Here is a 24,364-nt window from a genome sequence, read left to right as displayed (position 1 = left end):
GACTTTTGAAGTTGCATTCCTCATGTCAGAGGTGATGAAATTTATTGAACAACTATGTCTCTTTCCAAAGTTAACTACTTTGAAAAGTTCTGATCCTCTGAACCTTGAACTGTGGAAACGCCAAATGTAGGTTGGGTCAACACATCTGATGTAATACCGTTGCGTGCATGACTTTTCTACCTTGTACTGTTGATGACGAGTAATTGCAATCTTATTCATGCACTTTTTCATGGTATCTTTGTCTTTGAATAAAATGCCAACTTCTATTTGATCAATCGATGCACTAGGTGTCAAAATTTGTGTATCATTTTGTATCCTCTTCCTCTTTAGTGTCTTTCTTTTGTTGCATGGCTGTGTTTGTGTCTCTTCAACTGTCATGCTCGGAGTAAGTGATACAACATTCATTGAAGTTGGATGCTGAGAAAGGTCATTGTTTACAACTTGTTCAATGTTTGGCGGTTGCCATTGTAGCTGCTCAGGTGTCTGGTTAGGAGTTACTATCTCGCTCTGCTCATGTGGAATCCCAAGGTTATGTCTAATAGGGTTGTGTTGTTCGTCATCTAATCCAACTTCAGACATGTCTTCTTCATAAGCAATGCGGAGTTGTCTGTCAATTTCCTCTATGGTTTGTCCTTCTGTCATTAGGATAGAGTCATTATGATGTTCTTGTAATGGGTTATTCTCCGCATCAGTTGAATTGAACTATAATATGAAACGGGAATTTCTGAAGTTGTCACTGTTGTTGAGCAGGTACAAGCAAGTGTGGATGTTTTCTCACTGGTGTCAAACCATATGTTGGCCTCTTTTTGCTGAGTATCTTGTGTATGCCCCGCAAATATCTGTTGAGTGAATTGTTGAAAATTTACACCATCGTTGACAAGTATTAGCTTGGTTTCATGATTAACATAATTGTAGGCGGTGTCCCATTTACCGTTGAAGGCTATGTAGATGCATCTTGGTGTCATTTTTTTGTTAAACTTCCTGCATAAAGAGAGATTCACTTGAGAAAAAACCAAAGTGAAATGTATTTAAGTTGTTATTTTTGAAAATTTAAGTTTTGTCCTTCCCAGCAGACTTTGTATGTAAAGTCATGAAGGATGCCTGAAACGGCATACTCTACCATTTTGTAAACAGAAGTTCTGCCCCTACCAGCATTCTTCAAAAACAGAGTAACTATTTCTGCAACAGTTATTCCAATGAAATTGCAACAGTTATTTTCATGAAACTGAAAAATCTCCTCTGTCTTTATCCAATTTAAATCAAATTCATGCAACAGTTATTCCAATTTAAAATGGACTAATTTATACTTCTATATAAACCAACACAACTTTTGGAAGAAGAAAAAAAAAACACTTTACTTCTGAAAACAGATATAATCACATACAAAATGAACCAAAATCAACATATTGTACATGTTAATGGTGGCCACGGGCAAGCACATGAACATGCCCATCTTCATAACCAAATCCATCCTAATATTGCAAATTTGCAAATTACTCAAGAAATTGCTGATATCAAAAGAGACATAGATTTTCTAAGGGTTCTTTACGGTGCTCTAAGTAGAGAAAATAATGATCTACGAAGAGAATTACGATTTGTAAGACAGAGGTTATTCCAGCACACTGGTCAAATTGACGATGGGGCAATTTGGAATGGGTACACATGAAATTAGAACTGATGATGGTAGTTTGGTACTTATGAAGTTAGGATTTTATGTTTTGTGGACATATATATTTAAATGTATGTTAATGAAGTCTAAGTTTCTTTAGCTTTGTAGAATTTTACTTTAATGGCTTCTAAATAGAAGTATTGTCTTCTCCGGCATACTTGTTCAGAAGTTTGTTTAGAACTTTGCCTGTAACGGCATACTCTACTCCTTTATAAATTGTACTTTTGCCTCCTCCGGCATAAGTACTTTTTGTTTTGCTTATCATAATGCAGTAACTGTTTTTGGTTAAAAAAAAAATGAAAACCTCCTCTACCTTCATCCAATTTAAATCAAATGCCTGCAACAGTTATTCCAATTAGAGGATTGACGCAACTGGACTAATTTATACTTCTATATAAACCAGAACTTTTGCCTTCTCCGGCATACTTGTTATGAAATTGGTTCAGAACTTTGCCGGTAACGGCATACTATACTCTTTTGTAAATTGAACTTTTGCCTCCTTCGGCATAAGCACTTTTTGTTTTGCTGATGATAATGCAGTAACTGTTTTTGGTTAAAAAAAAAATTAAAACCTCCTCTACCTTCATCCAATTTAAATCAAATGTCTGCAACAATTATTCCAATTAGAGGATTGACGCAACTAGACTAATATATACTTCTATATAAACCAGACCTTTTGCCTTCTTCGGCATACTTGTTATAAAATTGGTTCAGAACTTTGCCGGTAACGGCATACTCTACTCTTTTGTAAATTGAACTTTTGCCTCCTCCGGCATAAGTACTTTTTGTTTTGCTTATCATAATGCAGTAACTGTTTTTGGTTCAAAAAAAAAAAACTGAAAAACCTCCTCTATCTTCATGCAATATAAATCAAATCCATGCAACAGTTATTCCAATTTAAAATGGACTGATTTATACTTCTATATAAATCAGAAGTTTTTCCCTCTATGGCATACGTGTTATGAAGTTTGTTCAGAAATTTTTCCGATAACGGCATACTCTACTCTTTTGTAAATTGAACTTTTGCCTCCTCCGGCATAAGTACTTTTTGTATTGTTTATGATAATGGACTTTGCCTCTAACGGCAAAATGTACTCCTAAATAAATTGAACTTTTGCCTCATTCGGCATACTTGTTCAAAATTTGTACACAGTTTGCCTTAATTCAAGTTTAAATCGATAAGCATTGCCTGATTTAAATTGAATTTACTGTAATTACAATTTCAAGTAAATAAGCATTGTATACTAATTTAAGTAAGGTATAAAGTAATTAAAATCAAAACAAAGTAATAAATCCAATCAATTCTATTTTGCTGATTAATTTTATCATGCGCAATGTTCAATCTGAGTTGTATGTCAGCTTTTTCTTAATAATCAGGTCGTAGAAGATGATTTTTTTTTTCAAATATTAACAATCTAAACTCAATAAAATCGTTAAATTGAGTTGAATTAAGATTTGTACCTTTTACTGATGTTGTAGCAGCAAAATCAATTGAGAAATCTGGCTTGAAACAACGATTTGAATAATGTGAAAAAATTGGGCACGAAGTTTGGGTTAACGATATGAAAGAAGGGAAGGATTTGAATAAGGGTAGATTTGAATAACGATATTTTTTTATATGTAACGATTAGGGATAGTAATGTCTTTGTACTATGTTGCTTTTGTTCGGAAGGGCAATAATTAAAGACCACCATTTGGGCTGACTAGGATCAAGGGATAGTTAGAATAAAAAAAGGCAATGAGAAAAGGTCTGAAAGTGAACTTATAAGCAATGGAAAGCTGTTTCCAGGCCAGTACTTACCATGTGAGAATATGATACAAAAGCCATTTATTTGTGGGTATATATATTATTCAATCTTTAGCAATTTGTACTCAATCTCTAGTACAAAAACAAAGAGCGGTTCTAGCTTCATGCCGTAGTACGAACTACAGAGCACTTATTTTAAACTTATTTTCTCGGTCCGATAGTCTCTAGCGCTCGAAACTAATTGGTCTTGCTAAGAAGTTTAATCAAGATTTCAATTTTATGGGTTCCATTTTAGAATGACAACTTTAAGTAGTAATAACTGAATCCTAAATTAAATATTTATACATATTTAATGAATTCTTTACACAGATACATTATTTGAGCAGTAGCTACTGAGTTCGACTGAACACGTATCGTGCCTACTAGCTCCGCCCCTAGTCTGATTAGTTCGGATTTGCACTGGGTAACCCCACGTAATGGATAATTAAAGCATTTCCTTCTTAAAAATATCAGGAAGTACCTTATTTGGACACCACTATTTAACATGTATCCAATATTTTAAAATTATTTAATATGCACTCAATTTATTGACAAAACATCAAATATGTCTTCTTAAAGTTTCATATTACTGAAGTTTAGGACATTTCTACATTGGTTGGTGGTATTCTTAGCTAAATGCCTCGTCCGCGTATGACTTGATTCCCTTTCCTATTTTCGGCGAGTGCATGCATGTAGCTGGAAGGTGCATGAAATTTCATGTCTATATATATATATCTTATTGTTGTAGGCCAAATTACTATAAGGCACTCAAATCTCCACATTCTTTGTAATTTTGTGAATTCAACTTATATAGCAAATGTTGGTGATATTACAATGAAATTACTATTACAATTGAAAAATAAAAATGCAAAATATCTTCGGCTGAGGCGTGAATATCTCGCTCTCTTTAAGGAGATTCAAGCCCACTGCAGCAAATCTACCGGTCCAGCAGTAATCTTTCTGACTTGTCCCCTCCAGGATACAACAGCCCGATCACGTCGTATAACTCAACAAACTCTGGACAAGATGTTGAGTCCAAAGCTCCACCAAAAAGAACACCTTCCTTCAACTAGAAAAAACTCTCTTTTTTTAACTCACTTTTCATACACTATATTTTTCTCTATGTCCACAAAGTAAGGATGACAAACTATTTATAGTTGAAAAATTCATCCTTAAATTAATTGGATGAAAAGAATGGATTAAAGGGACAATAAAGTGGTGTGAATATGGAGTACTAACTGTGATAATGGGAAGATAAGTTACAAGGCATAATTGCATAGTCAGACGTGTGAGGAAATGAAAGACCAATAGGAAGGGACCATTACTGCCTACTATTACCCCTATAACTGAAAGCTTAAATGGCCATATTATGGTACCAAAAAAACATAAGAATTGAAGAGGCTATTTTCAGCCTTAATGGCCACAAACATGAATGGTCAAAGTCAAACAAAAGATTGGGACACTTTAATATCAATAAAATAATATTAAAATGCTTAAAAGACCTATCAATCCCCCACTCAATTTAATATTATACAAGAGAGTTTATCAGCTGAAGGAAGACTATTATGCATAATGAAGGTGTGCTCTGCATTAAACCTCCATTTAGTAAAACAATAATCTTTAATCCAGAGCCGTAGTGGTCTCAGACTTGAACTATGACTGCTTTAGGGAAATAAAAAATTATTGCTTACACATAATAATCAAGGTGTTAACATGAGCTTTCACAGCCAGGACATTACGGCCTTGTGTTATCCTGGTTTCATGAGTGATTTTGAGAACAAGCCCAATTCTCATAGGAAGCGGCCTACTTCCACACTCACATAGGTGAAATCTGTCAAGAGTGCTTCTGTAACTTAACACCCCACTCATACGAGCTACAAAATTTCATTAAGAGTTTATAAACTCAACCTTCACAAACTGTTACAGAATAATGCACTCACACCATAGGGAGGGAATAAAAAAAAGTGCATTTTCTCAATAAGTCATCATATGATTTGTTTTCCCCATTGAACCTGGTTATAGGATCTCTAGTCCCCAGGTTGGGTTTCCTCATATACGACTCATGAATTTATGGGCTTCAATCCCATCCCCCTCAATGTGCTCCAGACCTTTTCTCTTGCCAAGGCCTTGGTTAGAGAATCTGCAAGATTATCACAAGATTTAACATAATCAATGTTAATGGTACCACTTGTCAAATATGATCTTACAATACTGTGTTTTCTCCTTATAGGTCTGGATTTACCGTTGTAATAACGGTTTTGAACTCTACCAATCGTAGCGGTGCTATCACAATGAATTAAAATAGGAGGAATTGGTTTTTCAAAATAAGGTATTTGAAATAATAAATCTCTTAACCAATTCGCTTCTTCACTAGCTGAAGCTAAAGCAATTAGTTCAGCCTCCATGGTAGAGTTAGCAATAATAGTTTGCTTTTTTGATTTCCAACAAATAGCACCACCTGCCAACGTGAAAATATAACCAGTGGTAGAACAGGAATTACCAGATAAAGTGTTCCAATCTGTATCAGAAAAGCCTTCAAGTACAGCAGGATATTTTTTTATAAAACAAGCCATAAGTTTTTGTACCCACTAAATATTTCATAACTCTCGTTATGGCATGCCAATGTTCATTACCTGGCTTGCTCGTAAACCTGCTAAGTACTCCAACTGCATACGCAATATCAGGCCTAGTGCAATCAGTCACATATCTCAAACTTCCAATTAAGCTAGCATATTCCTTTTGATTTATCACATCATTTTCACTTTGAACAGGAAACAAGTGAACACTTGAATCAAAAGGAGTTACAACATGCTTGCAATCAAGAAAGTTATATTTTTTCAAAATTTTCTCAACATAATGTGACTGTTCAAGGAAAATTCCATCACATGTTTTAGTAATTTTATTCCAAGAATTAAATTGGCCTTATCAAGATCTTTCATGTCAAAATGGCTTCTAAGAATATTTTTAGTTTCACCAATAACATTCATGTTAGAGCCAAAGATCAATAAATCATCAACATAGAGGCAAACAATAGCATGTGAATTATTCCAAGACTTATGATAAATACACTTATTACACTCGTTTGTTTTAAAACCATTTTCACTCATGCAGGAATCAAATTTCTCATGCCATTGCTTTGGTGCCTGTTTCAAGCCATGTAGGGATTTAGTAAGTTTTCATATTTGCTTTCTTGGCCTGCTTCAACAAAACCTTCGGGTTGTTCCATATAAATTTCCTCATTTAGGTCCCCATTTAAAAAAGCAATTTTTACATCCATTTGGTGAATATGCAAATCAAAAATTGCAGCAATAGCAATTAAAAGCCTTATGGATGTAATTCTAGTTACCGGAGAAAAAGTATCAAAAATTCTAGGCCTTCTAGTTGTTTAAAACCTTTAGCAACTAGTCTAGCCTTATATTTATCAACAGAGCCATCCGGTTTTAATTTTTTTCTAAGGACCTATTTACACCCAATTGTTTTACAACCTAGTGGTAAATCAACTAACTTTCAAGTTTTATTGGAAATAAGTGATTCCATTTCATCATTTATAGCCTCTTTCCAAAGAATAGCATCATGTGAAGATAAAACTTCTTGTAAATTGAGAGGGTCATTTCCAACATTAAAAACATAAAAATCAGGACCAAAATATTTTTCTACTCTAGCTCTTTTACTTCTTCTTAACTCAAAATCATCACTTTCTTTATTTTTCAAAACAGAAGTAGAAGAACTAGGTAGTGATAAAATATTTCGTTAGTCCTATGACCCCCACTATTTTTAGAATCAAATGGAAATTTATTTTCATGAAAAATAGCATCACCTGATTCTATTATTATATTATCTTCAAGAATAAAAAATCTATAGGCTGTACTATTTGAAGCATAACCAAGAAAAGCACAAGTAGTAATTTTTTTACCCAATTTACTTATTTTGGGATCCATTAGCCTTACATAAGCTAGACAACCCCAAACTCTTAGATATCCCAAATTTGGCTTGTGACCTTTCCACAACTCAAATGGTGTTAATTTAGTCTTTTTATGATGCACACGATTCAACACATAACAAGCAGTTAAAATAGCTTCACCCCAAAAATTTAGAGGTGCACTAGACTCAATAAGCATGGCATTAGTCAACTCAACCAAAGTTCTATTTTTTCTCTCTGCTACACCATTAGACGCAGGAGAATAAGGTGGAGTAGTTTCATGAATTATTCTCAATGACCTAACAAAAGAATTAAACTCATTAGACTCATATTCTCGGCCTCTATCACTTCTAATCCTTTTTATTTTTCTACCAAATTGATTTTCAACTTCAGGGAGATAAATTTTAAAATTTTCAAAAGCATCACTTTTATTTTTCATCAAGAAAACATATGTATACTTAGAAAAATCATCAATAAAAGTAATAAAATATCTATTTCCTCCACGAGTTAAAATTTCCCCAAGTTCACAAATATCAGTATGAATTAACTCTAACAATTCAGTTTTTCTTTCAACTTGGAAATGAGGCATTTTTGTGATTTTGGCTTTATTACAAGCTTCACATTTTTCAAAATCCTTTTTAATCATTGGGATTAATCCTAAACTACTCATGATTCCCACATAACGATTATTAATATGACACAAACGAGCATGCCAAAAATTAGTAGAAGAAAGCATGTAAACAAAACTAGTAACTTTATTCATCTCAACATTCAACTTGAACATCCCATCACAAGCATACCCATTTCCCACAAAAATACCCTTTTTCACTATTACATATTGATCAGACTCAATAATTTGTTTGAAGCCTGCTTTATTAAGAAGAAAACTAGACATCAAATTTTTTCTCATGGAAGGAGTAAAAAGTACATTTTTTAAAGTTAACACCCTTCCTGAGGTAAAGCTCAACTCGACATCTCCCTTTCCAAGCACTTGAGTAGTGTGAGAATCACCAAGCATGATGATTTTGGGCTCCTCAAATGGAGTATACACTTTGAACCAATCTTTATCATAGCAGACATGACGGTTTGCACCAGAATCAGCCCACCATCCATCAACATTTTCAACCATATTTATGTCTGTTATCACCACCACAAGTGGCTCTTCGGTAACGTTCGCCTGAGGTGTAGGACCATGTTTCCGAAATTTGCAAAATCGAGCAATATGCCCACTCTTGCCACAGACAAAGCATGGTCCTCCATTTTGTGTCTGTTGATTTTGTGCTTGGTTGTTACCACCATTATTTTTCTTGGGAGGTCTACCATTATTTTTCTTGAATATTTTCTTCTTAGGCTTCATAGAGGTATTTTCGTTAGCATTAGGAGCAACATTATTTGAAGTAATTAAATTTACCTTGTTTGTGACGGGTTGTAATTTGCTTTCTTCCGTTTGCAAAAGTGCATCTTGGCCCCTTGCCTCTTCTTCCATGCGGATTCGCATAATCAATGTCTCAAGAGAGGATTCCTTTTATTTGTGGCGCATAGTTTTTTTAAATTCCTTCCATGAAGGTGGAAGTTTTTCTATTATGCCACAAACAATAAGGTTATCTCCAATTTTTATCTCCTCGGACCTAAGCTCTCCAACGATCATTATAAAATCTTGAGCTTGATCTACCACTGATTTGTTGTCCACCATTTGGAAACGAAAAAATCTACTAGCAGCATATTTTTTCGCTCCAGCCTCCTCGGTATCATATTTACTCTGCAATGCTTTCCAAATTTTCTTTGCAGTAGAGTAAGTTATATCATAATAATCATAAAAATTATCTGATAGATAATTAAGTAAATAATACCGACACTTGTATGAATCTTCCTCGTACTTTTCAATTTTTTCTTGAAGAGAAATAAGTTCTTCATCATTCATTGAAGAGTTGTCTACTTTATTTGGATTCTTCTCAGTTAACACATAAGAAACATTGAGAAACTTAAGTAGTAAAGTACTTTACCCTTCCATCTCTTAAAATGAGTACCGTTGAACCGAAATGGCTTGTTAAGATCTCCTACTTTGACATCCGCGGATTTTTCAATTGTAGCCATGTGAATCTCCTTAAAATTGTTGGTGATATTACAATGAAATTACTATTACAATTGAAAAATAAAAATGAAAAATATCTTCGGCTGAGGCGCGGATATCTCGCTCTCTTTAAGGAGATTCAAGCCCACTGTAGCAAATCTACTGGTCCAGCAGTAACCTTTCTGACTTGTCCCCTCCAGGATACAACAGCCCGATCACGTCATATAACTCAACAAACTCTGTACAAGATGTTGAGTCCAAAGCTCCACCAAAAAGAACACCTTCCTTCAACTAGAAAAAACTCTCTTTTTTTTAACTCACTTTTCATACACTATTTTTCTCTATGTCCACAAAGTAAGGATGACAAACTATTTATAGTTGAAAAATTCATCCTTGAGTTAATTGGATTAAAAGAATGGATTAAAGGGACAATAAAGTGGTGTGAATTAGGGGTGTACAAAGTAAACCGATAAACCGCACCAAACCGATAAACCGAGTCAAACCGAGAAAAAAACCCGACTAGTAGTTTGGTTTGACTTGGTTTGGTGTTGAAAAAAAAAACCCGACCATAATTGGTTTGGTTTGGTTTTAACTAAAAAAAGTCAAACCGAACCAAACCAACCCGACAGTACATGTATTCAATTTTTAAAATATTTTATACATAAAAATATTTATTTGTAATGTAATTTATAAATATTTCTTAAATGTTTTCGTATTTTTTTTTTATCTATTATCATATTATTCAAGCTTGAACTTAGAATTTTGAATGTCAATAAGTTTTATATCCTATGGATATTAGTAACTCAAATAAAGCCCAAACCAAAACCAACTCAACACTAATGCTAACAAAAGAAATTCAATTTACCACTAGGAATGACAATAATGTTGGATATCTATTCTTTAGTTTTGCATAATTGATTTAGAGAGTAAAAATACATAACTTTTTTTTTTCTTTGTCATGTAATTAATACTTATTTTAGCATGACTTAGTATTATTAGATTATGGTCATTTTCTTTTATGTCTCGTTAATTAGCAATATTTATTTTAACCGATTATATTAGCTTTTGTTGAATATTTTAATACAATGTCATCACTCTTCTCACGTTTTGTTTTATTTTCTTAAGAAACACCTTAATTATATAGTTGTATCTTACTAGGACTAAAGAAATATTTGAAGTAAAAGTTATATGTTTTGTGTCAAGACTATTCCGGAAAAAAAACCCGAAAAACCCGAGAAAACCGAATAACCCGAGAAAACCCGAGGTTGAAAAACCCGAATTTTATTGGTTTGGTTTGGTGTATAAATTTAAAAACCCGACACAATTGGTTTGGTCTGGTGTTTAAAAAATCCGAACTAACCCGGTCCATGTACACCCCTAGTGTGAATATGGAGTACTAAATGTGATAATGGGAAGATAAGTTACAAGGCATAATTGAGACGTGTGAGGAAATGAAAGACCAATAGGAAGGGACCATTACTGCCTATTATTACCCCTATAACTGAAAGCTTAAATGGCCATATTACGGTACCAAGAAAACGTAAGAATTGAAGAGGCTATTTTCAGCCCCACAAACATGAATGGTCAAACAAAAGAATGGGACACTTTAATATCAATAAAATAATATTAAAATGCTCAAAAGACCTATCACCAAATGGCTTCAAAGTTTCACTATCAAGGCAATCACGCATTCTGTAAAACAGAAAAGGTGCACGAAATTTCATGCATTTCTTCCAATATTGCAATTCTTGTTTCTCCCATTATTTTGGGATCCGGCTCCCCTCCAGTAAGGGATCCGTCCAGTTGCTGCAGTGCTACCCTAAATAAGTTACACGTGTCCTTATAATTTTTTAATGGACCATATTCATTTTGCTAACTCAATAACTAATACAGAGTATTAACTATAGTTACCAATAATTCTCTCTCCTCTCTTCGTTTACCTTTAGCTGCTACCAAGAAACACATCCCAAATTTATCTAGAAAACAGAGCAGGTAGATGTAATATTTACTTGTGTAAATCAAATAATTGGAACAAACAAAGGAAAAATGTTGAATCGGAGTGAGTAGTCTCAATTGAAGAATATAATTATGAATACAATAGGAGAAAAAGAAAACCCAAGAAAAAAATTACTCGGTATTTCATGAGAAACCCCAAATTCTGCATCCAAGTGCATCAACCATTTCTCTTTTCAATTTTCATGGCTTCTCTGGGTCCTCTATTTGGCTTTTATAGTTCTAAGAAACTCCAAGTTGAATTTTTTGTACCGAAGTCAACAAAGCTCTGTTGGATCTCCATTTCTGCCAAAACTAAGCTTTAGAGTAGTTGAATACACTCTCCTTGCTAGCCAGCGTATGTCCAGGGGTTGTGAAAAATTAAAGTGTATTTTCAAAGTTAAAATTATTTTATTATGTATATATAATAGATGTTGAACCCCTGACTTCTTCGTATATTTACCATTTAGAATTTTTGAACCCCTGGATGAAAATTCTGGCTCCGCCATTGCTCCTTGCTAAGATTTTTAAAATGTTTTAAACCCTGTGCATCTTTTAGATTTGTTCTCCTCTTCTTATAGAGAGATATCGCATGAACTGTATTTTCTTTTTTGTGAAAATAGTGATTAAGAAAAGGAGTGAATTGTGTGAGCATTCTGCATCGTCTTGTCGTTCTACTTTTCGAAGAGATTGCATAGCTAAGTGAGAGATATATGTAACCATAGTTAATATCTGGGTTAGCGAAATGAATCTGGTCCTTTGAATAATTGAAAGGACACGTGTAGCTTATTTCGGGTAGCACCGGAGCAACTGGACGGATCCCCTACTGGAGGGGAGCTGGATCCATTATTTTGCTTCTTGCATTATACTTGGTTCATGTTTTTTTTTTTTTTTTGCTTTTTGAAGATTAACGTTCTTTGACAAATAATAATTTTTTGCGTTGCTTGCAGGGTTATATAGTATATCCCAAAGCTCATAATATTATTTGGGGAAACGATAAGCGCTTTTGGAGGTTACCCAAATACGAGTAAGATTGGGCATACCAAATCTAATTAAGTTTTTCATATTGAACGTGTTACTACTACGTATTTAATTTGTAGTTTGAGCTAACATTGTAATTAAATATATTTGAATTACAGAAATGATGGTGCAGAACTTATACAAGTAAACTGGCTGGAGGTAACTGGTTGCATTGACAATGTTGTAGAAAAGAAATCATACGACATTGGCTTTACAATGTCATTGATGACTGATGCGTTCGGTTGGAATGAGTCACCGGTTTATATTATGGCTAAATGGGGGAGATAACACTCAATGGAGAAAGGTGAATTTGACAAGTGAGAAGGACAAAAAGATGATACAAAAAACTATTACAATAACAAAAGGGAAGGGGAATGCTGATGATAAGCTTTGTTTTGGGTTGTATGAAGTTTGGAACAAAAAGTGGAAAGGAGGTCTCAAAATTCATTGTGTAAACTTGACAGAGAGAAGCTAATTTAGCTGATGGAGTGAAATAAGAGAGGAAACTCAAGTTAAAAGTCATATTTTTGTTCCATGTATTTTGTTAGAGTGTGGTTTCTTACATATATTTAACTACTGTACTTGTCCGCGTTTGGCGCGGTCATGAAAAATCAAAATATACTTTAATTTTAAGTCATACTACCCATAAAGAAAATAAATCTTCAAAAATAAACATCTTTTTGATGATTCTACCACTTTTTATAGTTCTTTTAACATCTTATATAAAAAGAATTGTAAGAAACATTTCTAGATTAAATGTGAAATAGGCTATCTAATCAGTATATGTGTTGAATTCCACAACTCTCAGGGTCTTTCATAGGTATCACACTTGGTTAAACCTCCCTTTTTTATTTTGTTGGTGCAAAGACAATCTAAATTTAAAATACATTCTTGTGATAAAAAAACTCTCGTTTTATTTTTTTGTAGCAAAATTAGTAACAAAGTTTAGAAAAAGGAAGAATGTTCAGCCTACCATAACAGTGAAAGATTGTCAAGGAAAAAAAAATAGAAACCAATAACATATTTGTAAGCAACCCCTTAATTTAGGATCAAAAATATTTTTAAGGATAAGCACCAAAACAGATAGAGTGGTCTCCATTATGTGTGTGTGTGTATTTCTTTCTGATGAGGTAAATATCTTGTTATATAAATCTCTTTATAATGACTTACATGACATAGTCTTCTCTCAACTATTAGGTTGAAAATTAAGTGCTGGTCATGCTTATAAGTTTTTCATTCAAGAATAATACAACTTAAATGCTTTATGAGAAAGTGGTGGCAAAAGACAAGGCTACGTGTGATCTTGAAATATAACGCCAACTTGATTTGAAATCTGATCACATTGACCTCAAGAATTTAATCTTTTAATGGAGGCAAAAAAATATAGCGGAAGAGTGTACGATAATTTTATCTAATGATATGTAACTAACTGAAGTGGAAGGAAAAGTTTGAACAGTACCTTTGCTTCTCAAAGAACACCCTATAGAAGTAGTGAAAAACTGGTTTCAGGAAAACCAACAGTAGACCGGAGAATTGATTGGAAGATTATCGAACATGGAACCTTTATTCCAGTCTCAAGTACGGTGCTTCAATTCAAGCCAGCACCTAACATTTCACTCACTATTTCAAATGGTTAAACGCGAAACTTCAGCAGTCAATATTTAAAAATTGAAGCTACCTATAGGAATATGAATAGCATAAACGAATTAAGTAGAGTACAGACTTATGATGATGTACATGTTAATGAATCAAACATTACCACTTTAAGATTTTACTCACACTTGCCTTGTCACAAAGTACAGGCAATAAAATCTATCACTTGTTCATGATTTTTCCAAAAAGCCATATCTCCCTATTTGTATGAGTTTTTTTTCTTTAAAAAAAAAATGAAACACACCAAATAAGAAGGAAAAGCTTTGGATATTGTACAGGCGTATGGAAATCAAATTGTATTTCAAGAGTAATCGCTTCAACACTTCTGATGAAAACGTTAAATACTTTATCGAAATTACATATTTGGATATAAACTATTCTCATACTTAAATGAAACATGTATTCAAGATGTAAATTTACAGCAACATTACAGCATTAAACTAATCCATATATCTCAAAGCTATTTCAGCCTCTATGCATCAACATTATAGTCCACAAGAATTTAGCCTAAATATTCACATCATTAAAACTGTGAAAATATAGAGAAACGAAGAATTGACTGACAATTTTCCTTCCTTTCTTGTTGTCGAAATCGTCAAGAGCCTACAAAATCAGTAAGAGGTAAAGGTATAAGGAACAGAAAAAATCAATCTAAGTGAGGGAGAAAGAATAACATAGTAGAAGTAAAGAAAGGGAAAAGCTAGTAGGTATTGTGCGTAAAATATATCGTAATACTATCGGAAACAATAGTTTCATCAAACCTTAGAGATTTTTGGTCTTCTGGAAACACTTGTTCAATAAACGTTAGAAAATTTTGGCTTTTATACTTTTTAAAAAATTGACTGCTTTTCTTACAACTTTAGACTATTATGATAATATCGTAGCCCCCAAAATTCCCAGCTATTTGCATATTAAAAAGAAGACAAAGTGATAAAAGTTTCACCAAAATTCTCATACTTGGACTCATACTCTCCCAAAATCCGATATAAAAAACGGGGGAAAAAAAGATTTGATACAAGAATACATGAAAGAAAACACCAACTTAAAAAAATGAAGAACTTGTACCTTCAGATATTTCTCAAAGATGGTAAACTTCCTCTCGGATATTGTTTAATTAGTTAGCCAATGAAACTTGAAATGTTCAACTTTTCCCTACAAACACTTTTAACAAAACCCAAACAATACGTGAAGTTACGGAGCAAAGTACTGCTCGAGCAAATATATAAGGAAAACAATAAATAAATATTTAGTGGCATTATCTATGCACAAACGTTAGACAAAAAACTCATTAAGTGAACATATTCAAGATTAATCAAATCTCACAAAATGGACGACAAATAACCAAAAGATGCAAACTTTATTGAGACATAATTGGAAAATAACCAAAAGATACAAACTATCTCATAGAATGGACGACAAAATAACCAAAAGATATAAACTTTAGTGCTACATAATTGAAAAACAACCAAAAGATATAAACTTTATTGCTACTTAATTGGAGTGGTGAAGATTCTAGATCGGCGTAAATTCTGAAATACAGGTCTAAACTTTTAAATAAGTATGATCAGAACAGAGACATGGTTCATGATTTTAGTAAAAATTATACTTCAACAGTTAAGCCCATATTCACATAATTGTATGTTTAGAATGCTACAAAAATAAGAAGGGAAAAAGAAGTTGGATATATGTATATACCTTCGACTTCACAAGTTTCATAGGAAATCCTAGTCCCTCTAACACACATAGTTTTGGCCATATGGTTTAACTCTGTTATAGAAAAATCTTCTTCCCTTTCTCCTTCACTACATACTTTGTCTGCACATAAAAAAAAAATGATAAATTCAAGGTTAGATATACGTCAGGATTAGATATATGTGAAACTTACAATTTTAGATGGACCTCTCAAATGGAAGAGGAAAAAAAGCAGTAGGTTTTCGGTAGGAACGCTTCGTTTTCCAGAAGTTACAAGGAACTAAGCGAAGCGACTCTTGGAGTCTTATAGTAAAACAAAGACTCCATTTATTTTTTCCTTTTTTTCTGATTTTTAAAGTAGATTTGAAGGAAAATTGGCAAAAATAGAAGAAAATACAAATACTGAATTCTAAAGCATGCCACGTCAACGGGCCTTTGTCTTGCTTTATATATATATATATATATATATATATATATATATAGATTTGTAGTTGTGTTTGTATTGCTTGCATCACGAATGAAACTATGATTCACAATCATATGATCTCTTACATTCATATATTGAACTTAATGATAACTTAAAGTAGAAGCATTAAGCTTACAACAAAACAATGCCTCTAACATTGAATATATCATCAGCATAGAAATAGCAAGAAGTAAACTTAAATATTAAAAATAATGTTGTCAACGGGGATCGAACCTAGGAAACTAGAGACAATTTTGAACACCCTAGATTACTAGAGCTAATCTTTTGCATTTGTTTAGGGTATTCAAAAGTTAATATATGTACATAAGCACAGAAAATCTACCCTATATATACACTATAATTTTTTGTCAAGGGTGTTCCGGTGAACACCCTGCCACCCACGTAGATCTGCCCCTGTTTGTGCAAAACATTGTATAGTTTTTGCCTGTGCTTTATTGTTTGCGAGCAGTTATTGTTAAAGTTAGCTAATGAATGAAGTTAGTTAAGTGAGTGTGAATGAGAAATGGAAGAAGAAAGGAAATGGAGGGAAAATGAGATTTAAAGAAAAATTCTTTTTGGAAAGCAGCTTTGTCCCACATGTATAGGTGGTGGAAAGGAAAATAAGTGTGCTTAAATAGAGAAACACTTCTTTTAGCTCTTAAAGAGTTGAGAAAAGGGATTGTTCTCGCGCCGTCGACGTCACTCGGCTCGGCTTCAGTCAATTGATTGATAATCATTTTAGAGCAAATTTATTTATTCATTTTTCCATTTGTAATAATTTTCCGCTAAAATTAATTTAGAAATTCATGGAATATTTTCCGAACAGACATTTCTATTTTCTGAAAAGGCATGGCCTTTCCGAACAAACACCATACATGTTCTGAACAGATATTTCGCTGGCTATAAATATAGAGGCAAGGCCTCATTTTCTGCGCAACAAAAATTCTGCATACCATCTGCAATCTGCACAGTTTTACAAAATAAAAATCGAGTCAGTGACTTGTGTGATTTGTTTACCTTCTTTGAGTTCGCGTGAAGTCATAGGCGTTTGAGGTACCGCTACTCCTTTGACAAGCTTATCCGTTTTATCTACGGAGGAGGTAATCCATATCCTCGGAATTTAAGGGAATTAAATTTCTTAAGGACACACGTTGAATTTTATGATTTTGAATATTATTTTGTCATTTTTTTCTTGATTTTATTAAAATATTGTTGCGTTGTTTGAACATTGTTTTACTAATGACGTTTATTGTTTTGATCTCAGTTATTAGCTGCAAACTAGAACAGCGGGTTGCGCTTATGCTCCCTCAACTTTATAATTTCTGATTTATTGATAGAAATATCATCTCATACGACGATAATTTTGTTTTTAAAAAACTAAAAGTTGAATATAATGTTACCTTTGTTACTGGCGTTTTCATTTGGTCGGCCTTGTGTCGGCTTTGTTTGGAACCTTTTACTTTGTTTTTTTGCTATTATTTATTTAATAAAAATATTCCTCCACTGAGTTTTCTCAGTGGTTGGTTCTAGAAGAAAACCTTAGGCCTCGTACTTTCCTACTATATTATTTTGCCGTTTTTTCGTTTTCGTTTGGCCTGCCTTGTGTCGGCGTTGGTTGGAACCTTTTACTTTGTTTTTGCTATTATTTATTTAATAAATTATCCCTCCACTGAGTTTACTTAGTGATTTCTTAAAAAAAAAAAAATTGCTATGTTTGTTCTTTTACTTTTTAAAATTTGTCCGTTTTCTTTTAAACTATATATTACATATATCCAATTTAACTAGTTTCATTGTAAGAGCTGGAAACACATAAATTGACAAGAGAGGATCGCTCAGATAGATAAGCATCCTCCATTTCTAATCATAAAATTGTGGGTTCGAGTTATCGAGAAAATAAAAGAATAACTCCTGGGAAGGGGTAAAAAAACACATAAATTCTACCCTTTGAACTTGTCTTGATACCATAAAATATATCAAATGTAACTAAAACCATCATGGAGTATATATTAAACCAGTTTTTTGAGTCGAAGTGCTTTACATTTTATTACCACGTTGTTTCTCTCTTTGTTATTACCACGTTGTTTTCTCTCGTTCCTTTTTCCCACGTTTTCCATCACTCTTTTAACGCATTTTCACTTTTTTTTTTTTTTTTTTTTTTTTGTCTTTCATTTTTCTCCCATGTTCTCTCCGCCAGGACTGCACACTCTTCTGCTCTATACCAGCTAAAACATAGAGACCATAGCTTCATGATCACTGGCTATATATATTCCCTCCTATAGCACATTCTATATGTAGGGGTTTGAAGTACGAAAGTTAAAATATTTAATTTTAATATAAATTTGAGTATAAATTTTTAAAATATTTAAAATAAAATTTAACTATTTAAAAGCTACACAAAAAGTGCTACAAGTCATCAATATAATACAGCTAATGGTTTAAAATATTTTAAAAAAATTAAGAAAGTTATTGTTACACCTCATGAATTTTCGCGTTGTCGTAAGCAAACTAATGTGAGTCCAGAGAGGCTATGATACCCCTAAAAGGTTAAGAAAGACTTTTAATAAGTGTTAGATAAGTATTTAAGAGTTTCGGGATCAAGCGAATCGAAGAAATTAGGTTCGCTGAAAATTTAGAAAAACTTGGCATAATTTTTTGACAGAATTTTGGTCCAACTTTAAAGAGGCATATCTCCTAGAATATAAGGTGTTACGGAATTCATAACCTATGTAAATTGAAGTTCAGCGAGTCTTCTTTCCAATGCAACTGACAGATCGCATTTCTGTGAAGTACGACCCGTACAATAAAGTACGTCCCACACTTTTTGGGCATATTTTGCCAAAATTGCCAAAAAGTTAAAATTTTGGCCTCCAAAGTACGGATGAACAGTATCACGTACTTCGAAGTACGTGATGAACAGTAACCCCGTACTTTGCCCAAAATTTCCAGAAATTTGAGTCAGTGGAATTTTTTCCCCAAGCTTTTAAATACCCATTTTCACAACTTGGGCACCCAAAATCAATCCCTAATTTCTCTCTAAGCTCCCCCTTAACACCCATAAACACACCAAATCATTCCAAATCAAATCAAGAGAATATCAACCTTGAAAACCTAGTTAATTTATGGAAGTTGGATGTTCTTGCTTTCACTTAGTGTTGTGGTGAACTTGGCCTTGAAACAAGTTGTGTGAGTTGAAGTTCTTCAAATACAAGGTATGTTCTTCACCCTATTTGTATGGTTGAGTTGATGTAAATGTTTAATACCCCTTAGAAGGAAAAGAATTAAAGTGGAGAAGCTATAAATGTTGTAGCGAAGAAGGTGACTATGAGGTGAACTCGAAAAGGGGCTTTGGTTAAATTTGAAACTAATTCAAATGTAACTTCTTGCTTATGATATTATGGATGTTGTTATTGTTGTTTGGGGGCTGTTTTGCAATATGGTGGAAGTTGATAAAATAGGGGAAGTGTTGCCCAAATTTCGTTAGTTTGTAATTATGCTAGTTTGAACTTAAGAAGGTTTTCAAGACTTAACCTTAGTGTAAATCCTCTTGAATATATATTTTGTGGACGTTGGAGGAGAACGTTAAGTAAATAGAAGTCGTAAAGGTATGTAAGACTACCCCTTTCTTTCAAAAAGCATGAATCCTATGTTATGATCCCCTATATGCTACCTATGTTACCTTTACCCCTAGAAGTTCTAGTGAACCCTAACTCTCAAGAGTTTTATGATATGATTGAGCTTACCGTGAAATTCTTGACGACATTTATGATAGTTGGTCTCATCTTATGTTGTTATTCCCTCAAAGCGAGTGATGATGTGTCACGCCCCGAACCATTGCCTGGACGTAACACGGCACTCGGTGCCTGACTGTATATGACCGAGCGAACCACATGGCTTGCTGAATCATCATGATACATAACATAAGAGAAATATAACATGAATGCATAATGAGCCTTTATAAAACATGGTAAGTCATAATACTTAATAAAGTACTTGTTTAAACATGAGTGAGCCAAAATGGCTATATGACTCCAATTGTCTGACATAACATAACTGGCTTGTCTAGTCTATGAAACCTCTATCATGAGTCTGATTGGAATACATACTTACTGGGACAAGGCCCCCAGCATACCTCAGATGCATAACTAATCATAAACAACAATTAAGTAAACCCCGAATGAGATGGGGCTCACCAATAAGCTGGTACGTGCAGATCCTAATGAGCAGAGGCGTCGTCCTGTAAGTTTGTACCTGCATCGTGAAATGCAGGCCCCCGGGCAATAAAAGGAGACGTCAGCACATTGAATGTACTGGTATGTAAAGCAACCGAAATAAATAACATGGGACAGGGAATAACATGATAAGAACTGGAACTGAAAACCTGGACATGAACATGAGCATGAGTACATATGTATATATATAACATTGGTAAAAACATGATAAGTAGGGAGAGCAATAACTTATAACCAATCCATGGTCTGGTGCTTGCGTCCCGCCAGCAGAACACTCAGTCATTATGAGAGATCGTCCGGGACATGGGTGGAGCGATCCTCATCCTACGGTGGCTACGTAGTTTCAGGCTATCTGAAGCCCTCCTCGGTAATTAATGCAACTCCCAAAACATGAACATGTAAAATAGTGGCACTTGCTGCCCATGGTATATCATGAATCATAACTTGCTTGTACATAGTGTTCATGAATCATAACTTGCTTGTACATGGTTTTCATGAATCTTAACTTGCTTGTATAGTTTCATAAGATAACTTGTCATAGTCTTACAAAACATGTTTTTGGTTCATGAGCAAATAACAATAATTCGAAATCATATATATATACTTGTCTTGAAAACATACTTGTAACATGCCGGATGAAATCATAAAGTTTCATATAAACATAATGAGAACGCATGAGGAAGAATTCATGATTCATGGATTTAGCTAGGATTCCTAATAACCGTAATGGAAGATTAGGAATACAATAACGAATATAGATACAAAATTCATGTACATAAATACATAATTACGGGCTACCAATATGTTGGGTTTAATGCCCTAGGATTTGAACTTCATGAATTTTACGAAACGGATCATGGGGAAGAACGTAGAGATTCCCACATATGGATGGAAGTTCTACATACCTTAACTTCCCGCTTTTGAGCTTATCACAATGTTCTTCAACCCCCTTCAACTTCAATCTATAGCAATACAAGTCATAGGGATTCTATATTAGCAACAATATCCATGTTTTGTTCATCTAAGCATTTTATCAAACACTTAGTGGGCATGAAGCTCTATAACCCTCATTAATGGTGTTTTCTTCACCAAATCCCCATTCTTTTACTTCTAGTCATTTCTACAATCCCAATTAGATGCAATTAACATCATTCTTCATCACCCATATGAATACAACAATCCCAAGTCAACAATCCAACAATTCTAGCATAGTTCATATAATCATCTTCAACAAACCCAATTATTATTCTCCCAAGAATTCATCAATTCACAATTATAAGTTATTAGGGAGTAGAAATATTACCTTTTGGGTAGTCACCACGAAATCAACACCCCCAAGTCCGATCTTTAGCTTAAAATGACGACAACAACTTGTACTACACTTTATCCTTCATGAGCTTCGGGATTCGGGGCCTTAAACTTGGTTGATTCTCTACTTTCTCTCTCTATCTCTCCTCTCTCTCACTTTATCTCTCTAAAAATCTGAAATTTGTGAATATGGAGGCTGCTAGGGTTTTTATTTTCTTTATATACCAATGGGAAAATGGGTTGACCCAACTTGAAAACGGGTTGGGACCTTTCTGTATTAAAACGTTCATATCTCCCTATCCTGATGTCGCCTGTGAACCCACGACCTATGGTTGGAAAGGTATTTCAATTATATACAACTTTCGTTCTTTGAGTTTTCCCAAATTCCCAAGTTATTATGATAGGTTTATGGCCTCCCGAAGTCAGGTGACCCGAAACGTATATACGGACCAAGATACGGTCACTGTTACGGTCCCGTAACACAAAGGACGGACCGTAACTTGGTGAAAATTTCCAGTGAGGTTCTGGAAATTTTCAATGCGTTACGGTCCACTGTTACGGCCCGTAACACGAAGTACGGCCCGTAACGTCACCGTTACGCTGACAAAATTTTCTAGCGAGCAGGCTTCAGTAAAATGGGCATAACTCTTTGCACAGATGTCCGTTTGACCCCCGTAAGATACCGTTGGAAATCTATTTCAAAGGGCTACAACTTTCATCAAGGAAGTTTTCTCAAATTACCAACATATTTTCACTAAATTCTACTGGAAGGCAGATGTATCGAAAACTTAGCCGATTCTATAGGATTTCAAGTGCCTTACTATTAGCCATATTGAAACGATCATATCTCCTTGCTCCGATCTCTGATTAGCTTGGTACTTATATCGTTAGAAAGGTATTTCTACATACTACATCTTCATTGATAGTACCTTCCCGAATTCCAAACCGATCAAGGAGTTATCGCTGCCCGAAATAGGCCTATCAACCATTTTTGCAAAACTTTCAAACCTTCAATGTTTCCACTAGAACTCTAATGATATGAGCTTTGACTCAGTTTCAAGATGCGGGGTGTTACAATATCTCCCCCTTGGGATCATTCGTCCTCGAATGATGGGTCATGGTTAAGAATATGGTTGGACATGGCTTGACTACATGAACGTGAAGGAAACATGACATGGTTATCTGGATAGCTGACATGAGCGTGGAACATGAGACATAATATGACATGGGGTATGGAAACTAACATTACATATTTTCATGAAAACATCAGTGCCTAAACATGAGACATGAATAGCGAATACATGAACTTGAACGTGAAATGTGAGGCATGAATACATAAGGGACATGACATGAATACTAAAGGTATTTACCTTGAAGTCTATCTGCTTGCTCTTCAAACAAGTGAGGATATCTGGATTTCATGTCTTCTTCGGCTTCCCACGTAGCCTCTTCAACCTTCTGGCTCCTCCACAAGACCTTTACTGAGGTTACTTCCTTAGTTCTCAACTTGCGAACTTGACGATCAAGAATGGCTACAGGGATCTCCTCATAAGTCAACCCATCCTTAACTGTGATAGTATCAGTAAGAACAACCAACGATGGGTCTCCTACACACTTTCTCAACATGGACACATGAAACACGGGATGTACAGCAGCCAAGTCTTGTGGCAACTCAAGTTCATAAGCCACTAGACCGACCTTTCGTAGAATTCTGTAAGGTCCAATATATCTGGGACTTAGCTTCCCTTTCTTGCCAAATCTCATAACACCCTTCATGGGTGAGACTTTAAGGAACACCCAGTCATCAACTGAAAATTCTAAATCCCTTCGTCTCACATCTGTATAAGACTTCTGGCGACTCTGAGCTGTTTTCAAACGCTCCTGTATTAACTTGACTTTCTCCATAGCTTGATAAACCAAATCTGGTCCTAACAATCCTGCTTCACCTATTTCAAACCAACCAATTGGTGATCTGCATCTTCGCCCATACAGAGCTTCAAATGGGGCCATCCCAATACTAGCATGATAACTGTTATTATATGAAAACTCAATGAGTGGTAAGTGATCATCCCAATTACCCTTGAAATCCAAGACACATGCTCGCGACATATCCTCCAGAGTCTGAATAGTACGCTCTGCCTGGCCATCTGTTTGTGGATGAAAAGCTGTGCTGAGGTTCACCTTTGTACCCAATCCTTTCTGAAAGGATTTCCAGAAATTCGCTGTAAACTGAGCACCACGATCTGAAATAATGGACACTGGTGTCCCATGCAATCTAACAATCTCACTAACATACAGTTTGGCATAATCTTCTGCTGAATATGTGGTATTGACTGGCAAAAAGTGTGCTGACTTAGTAAGCCGGTCAACGATCACCCAAATAGAGTCATGTCTCTTAGCTGAACGAGGTAAACCTGATACAAAATCCATATTGATCATTTCCCATTTCCAGACAGGAATATCAATATTCTGAGCCAAGCCACCCGGCCTCTGGTGTTCGGCTTTCACCTGTTGACAGTTCAGGCACTTAGCTACAAAATCTGCCACATTCTTCTTCAT

General features: G+C 34.5%; 1 long non-coding RNA gene and 1 pseudogene across 1 annotated transcript; one reads left to right on the top strand and one right to left on the bottom strand.

The window, feature by feature from the left end:
- The first annotated feature begins 1,637 nt into the window (after positions 1-1,637).
- LOC132624449 (protein PHLOEM PROTEIN 2-LIKE A9-like) lies at positions 1,638-14,504 on the top strand (annotated as a pseudogene).
- Positions 14,505-20,336: 5,832 nt separating this feature from the next.
- LOC132621293 (uncharacterized) lies at positions 20,337-21,974 on the bottom strand. Its single transcript, XR_009575484.1, has 3 exons — positions 21,801-21,974; positions 21,403-21,459; positions 20,337-20,516 (listed from the first exon to the last, which is right to left on the bottom strand). It is a non-coding gene; the product is annotated as an uncharacterized LOC132621293 (long non-coding RNA).
- Between the last annotated feature and the right edge of the window lie 2,390 nt (positions 21,975-24,364).

Source organism: Lycium barbarum, chromosome 12 (assembly GCF_019175385.1).
Source record: "Lycium barbarum isolate Lr01 chromosome 12, ASM1917538v2, whole genome shotgun sequence".
Taxonomy (NCBI): Eukaryota; Viridiplantae; Streptophyta; class Magnoliopsida; order Solanales; family Solanaceae; genus Lycium; species Lycium barbarum.
This window is presented reverse-complemented; position numbering and strand designations above follow the sequence as displayed.